This window comes from Pygoscelis adeliae, unplaced genomic scaffold (genome assembly GCF_000699105.1).
Source record: "Pygoscelis adeliae isolate BGI_AS28 unplaced genomic scaffold, ASM69910v1 Scaffold108, whole genome shotgun sequence".
Taxonomy (NCBI): domain Eukaryota; kingdom Metazoa; phylum Chordata; class Aves; order Sphenisciformes; family Spheniscidae; genus Pygoscelis; species Pygoscelis adeliae.
The window spans coordinates 342,149-347,521 of record NW_008825498.1 but is presented as its reverse complement, the minus strand read 5'-3'; positions in this window follow the sequence as shown (position 1 = coordinate 347,521).

Below are 5,373 nucleotides of genomic sequence, written 5' to 3'. Positions count from 1 at the left end.
CCGGGCATCGGGTACTGGGCTCCGGGCACCGCTCCCCGCACACCGGGCATTGGGTACTGGGCTCCGGGCACTGCTCTCAGTGCACTGCGCACCGGGCATTGGGTACTGGGCTCCGGCACCGCTCCCCGCACACCAGGCATTGGGTACTGGGCTCCGGGCACTGCTCTCAGTGCACTGCGCACCGAGCATCACTCCCGCACACAACTCCCTCTGTACCGCGCACCAAGCAGGTCTCGCCACCCTCCGCATGCCAGGTGCTGGGCACCGGCATCAGGTACCTGACACCCGATATGGCCCACCATGCAGCCAGCCCCGGGTAGAGCCCAGCCTCCAGGCCTGTGCCCCTCCACCAGGGAAGCCCTGAGCTTGGGGTAGCTGCGGAGGGGTCACGCAGCCGGACCGTGCAGGGCCAGGTCTGAACTCAGGTCCAGCCCGCAGAGAGGGCAACCGGGGGAGCAGGCCACAAACAGGGCTCTTTGCAAGCTGAAACTTTTCCACATAATAATAGTAAAAATGACAGAGATTTCTAAAAGAATGGATTTTCTGGTAGTGCTGGAGTGCATTTGGATCACCTTAAACTTTCTTTCACAACCACAAGAATTGGAAACATTAAAAAAAAAATAAAATGCACTACACATCTGACTGGGAATCTTGTGTCCTATGTAAACACTAAGAGTGTTGGCAGCACTAAGGACTTCTGTATTTCCTCAGCTGTAGTCTTGGTAGGAAGGTTTAAACTGTGGAATTGGTTACAAGTATTCAGCATGTGCTGAGATAGACAATGCTGGGCCTGGGACGCCAGGACTGGGCCAGCTGGAGTTGTGCTATGATGGATGGGAAGACCATGTCTGCCCTCTCCTGTCTGACGCCATCCACAATGCTGCCAGCAGGTCCGCTGCCCTGCAGAGCCATGGCCAGGCCTGAATCTCACTTTCTCCCAGGCCAGCTGCGACTCCTCTCATGTGCAGAGCTCTGAACACCATCAGCGAGATCTTCCTACAGATCCTGCTGCCAGGCAGCAGCTAATGGCGTGTCCTCCGCTACCCAAATCTTACAGCCACACCTGGCACAGGCATTGCTGTAAATCTGATTTCTAGCTTCTGCTAGAAAAACAAGCCGTCTGACCTGGATGATCAACATTCAACCCTCTAGTTTGCTTTCTGAACTAGAACCTAACTATGGTTTGCAATAGCTGCAGGGGCCTGAAGAGCACTCTGCTCACCACTGCGTGCACAAGCAAAGCAATCTTTGTAGCACAAACCCTGACGCTGCAGCCAACTTTGACTGTTATAAAGCCCTGGGGAAGTGGGTGATGGCAACGCGGACTGTCTAGAGTGCGTGCTCTGCTGCCGGGGTTCAGTGGAGGGTCACACTCCATAGTGTTAATTACATGTTCTTGCTGAAGGGTTTGAGAAGTACATAGATTGGTACAGCAGCCCTCCCCTACCACAAGCTTTGATGTTTCCACTGGCTCAGTAATCCAGCCCAAAACTCTTATTACTCACAGAGTCTGTTACTCCATGTGTGCTTCCACTAAAGGTCTTAGAAAGTTTTACTGAATACATATTTATTCTAAACCCAAAATGCTTTCACTAGCTTAAAGTGAAAGTCAGCAGCTTCTCAATAACCTATTTATTACTGCCACGACTACGAGGGTATCTGCAAAATTGCATGGGCTGGTTGGCCCACCTGTACCGCTGCCTGCTGCCTCCCTTCCCCCAGCTCCCATGCTGCTGCCTGTGAGCTAGTGCATCCCAGCAGTCGGCAGGAGATGGGCTGAAAGCCTTTCCCCTCCCCAGTGGATCCATAGGCAGGGAGGTGTCTGCAAGCGCCGGGAAGGGAATGGGGGAGCAGGGCTATGCCGGAGCCTCTGTGACTGAGGAGGGTGTGGGGAGGAGATAAGGTACCAGACCATACCGTTCTTGCCACAACGCCACGATGCTTCAAGAACAGGTCCTGGTCTCTACTGAAATTAGACTGGCTGGGGCTGGGACATTGAGAAAGACCCTCGACTCTATCGCCAAACCTCCTGAAACTTCACTCACCCATTTTCCAGAAAGTTTAAGAGTATCCCCATGCTGGCTGGTAGCATGTTACTTTGTCTGGAGTAGCAGTTAATTAGTTAATAATACATAAATGACTATGCAGACAGATGCTGCTGACTTGAGCACTTGGGCAGTTTCAAAAGCCGAGCTTGCATCAGCCCTCTGGATGCTGGCCAACCACACTGACTTCAGACCCTTCTTTTGAAGAGATGTGCTTTCCTCCTGGTTGCTATGTGACACTCGCACAAATACACAGTAAAACATGCTGCCCTGGGCCTAAAATGTTCAAAATTGAAAGATTTTTTTTTTCCATAGCACCTCTTCCAGGTACAGTCAGCAAGGTGTTACTCACATGCTTCAAAACATCCTCAACATGAACCATTTGAAAGTTATTTTAAAATGGCAATACTCTTACAGCTCATAACCTCCTCAAAAACACCTACACCGATAACATGGCACTAGATGTTTGTGGACAGCCACGATGGGTGATAGGAGCATGACGAGGAACACCAGCAGTGTGAACACAGAGTAGAAGGTGTGTGTTGCTGCAAGGACTTTGTCACCAAAAGCTCACAGCCCTGCTCTGACTGTGGTCTGTCAATGCTCAGCAGCCAGGCTCAACACCTGTCTGTAAAGACCAGGATGCTGCTGACCCAGCGCTAATGCAAAGGATGAAAGCAGATCTCGACAGCCCTACATGGCTGTGATCAACAGCTCTTACAGACAGGCACAACCGAGGTACAGTGCATATAACCAGTCATGGAATAATCAGGGCTCAAATATCATAATGTTCAGCAGACTTGCCAGGACAGCCCATCCCCACGCACACGGTCTCCTCCTCCCCATATGTATTATTTGCATAAAACCATCCCCTCTTCTCTCCTAGCAGATGAGTTTTCAGGGGCTGAGCTACCTCGGGACACAGTGAATCCAAGAGACGGAAACACTGCAGCTGGTGCACCCTCTCCAGATGGAACCTCTGGCAGGATGCAGTGTCTCAAGAGGTTGGTCACACACTCCTACCCCAGTGCACCAGGAACTTCCACCACACACAAACTTCAGAGAAGCTTTTCTTGTGCTCGTGCGTGCTGTCCCTGGAGGAAGGGGTTTGCTGACCCAGAGCTGTGGCTCTCCCTCCACACTCTTTGTCCCCTTCCCATTGAGATCCATGGGGTCACCCTTACTTCTGTGGGGGAGTCCAGCTTCAAGTGATGAGTGCTCACAAGCACTTGACGATCATGCTATTCAGTGCCGTCGGCTCCAGTTCTCCCAACCTCTGATGTTCAACTTGAGAGCCAGAGCTGGAGGGAACTGGGAAGAGAGCCCATTGGCTCTGTTACTGAGAAACCCTCACAACTACACTGGCTTTCACACCATTCCCACCATCTCCCAGAGGCAACATGGAGCTCTGCAGCCCCTCAAAACCCCACTCTGGCGCAGACATGAGTGGGAAGGAATCTGAAACTCAGCTGCTCATGCTGGATGCATGTGAGGTCTGCCAGGAGGCAGTCTCTCTGTTGTACGAGACAGGTGGCGGGCAGTGACACAAGTTTTTCCGCAGTGGAGCTTAGTTTTCTCCTGGCTAGAATATACATTGGGACTTTGGCAGTGGAAACGAGGAGGGAAATCAGCAGATGTATGGCCTGAAACAAACTAAACTTCTAGGTCAGCACTTAATGTTTTCAAGGAACCATTAGGTTAAAAGCAGTAGGCGTTACTGCCACTCCATCTGGATTACCACATGATTTCAATCACCTGTCCAAACTGACATTAGGGTAGGGAATTGTTCAAGCCAGAATTTATTTGCAGCCTTATTAAGGACAAGAAGTCAGAGCAATTTTAGGACCATTCCTTTCTTTCTCCTTTGGACTAAGGCAACAAGCGATGCCATCCACAAAACCCTCATCTGAGATGATGCTTCACAGAACCTAACAAAGGCTCTGGAAAAGCAGAAGTCCCCAGAAGGGATTGCCCTTGACCATCAGGAGCCCACAGCAACTCCAGCGTGCCCACAGCGAATGTCAAGACAGCGTCCCTATCAAAACATCCGTTTCCACCCTGTGGCTTGGGGACACCTTGAGGTTTGTGGACTACCCTATGCTGTCCACACGAGGCAATTAAGAACAGGCCTAACACCAGGATGCTTTAGTCTACCATACAAGACTCCTAACCTCCACCTATGCTGAAGTGCGACAGTGGCCAGAGAGGGAGGGGAAGGTGCAATTGGTGATGTTGACATGGCATTCATCACAGGGTTTTGCTACCAGTTGCAGCTGAGAGGCCCAGAACTCAACAGGCTTCGTGAGTGACCAGATCCCTCATTTCTCTGGAGCAAGCCCACCTCTGGATGGCCAGTGTTCAGAGGCACAATGGAGACTCGGCTCCAGAAAGCATGCCCTGTCCTGCCTGCTTTGAGCCTGCTGCAGGCAGGGGATTCAAGACCACCACCCCAATACCGCTTCTCCCAGGGACATCTGCCTGCAGGCAGGGCTCACTCCCACAGACTGTGAGCAACTCCCTCACAGATCAATTAAATGGACACCCACCACATAACTACATTTCAGCTGTAAAAGCCAGCCAGGCTTTAGTTACTTGTCCTTGGGGGGGCGGGGGATAAGAAAAAAAGAGCACCTTGAATTTCTTTTGGATGGTGACAAAAACTTACATTTCGAAAATATCTAATGACAGCAGGACCTAACTGCTACCTTCAAAAGTGACTTAAACTCCTGGGCATGGACATACTTATGTGGCTAACTGCCTGTGGGAAATCAGGTGGTAGCCTCATGCCTACATCTCTCGGGACCCCAGCCGTGCTGGAGCAAGCCTGCCTTTGGCTCCCAGCTGCCTCTCCTTCAGACAACGGGATGTTGGTGCTTTTGCAAACATCCCCCAGGATTCCCACAGTCTGAACAGGACTGCAGGGCCTCCGAGAGCTGACCAACCCCAGACTGCAAAGACTGACCCATCCCTGCACCAAAGTAGGGGAGTCTCGCCCCCACAGAACAGCTCCTGCACCCCACATGCATGCAGAGAAGGTGTCCAGGCGAGGGAGAAGCTGTTTCTTCTCTTTGCCAGAAATAAATGAGGTTGAAACCAAACATGTCAAATGGAATATTCTAATATGTGCACACGAGTGACTGCTGCTTCAAGGCCTATTAATTCAATTACACCCTCATCCTGCAGAGCAATGAAGTGCCCTTGAGTCGGGTGGCTCAACAAGTGCTTTTCCTTTCCTGGGGCTGGGTCTGCTCAGCGACCCGCAGGAGGGCAAGGCTGGGAGGGAGCTGCCAGCCGCAGAGGCTGGCGCAGGGGGGTGGCGGACCGCGCC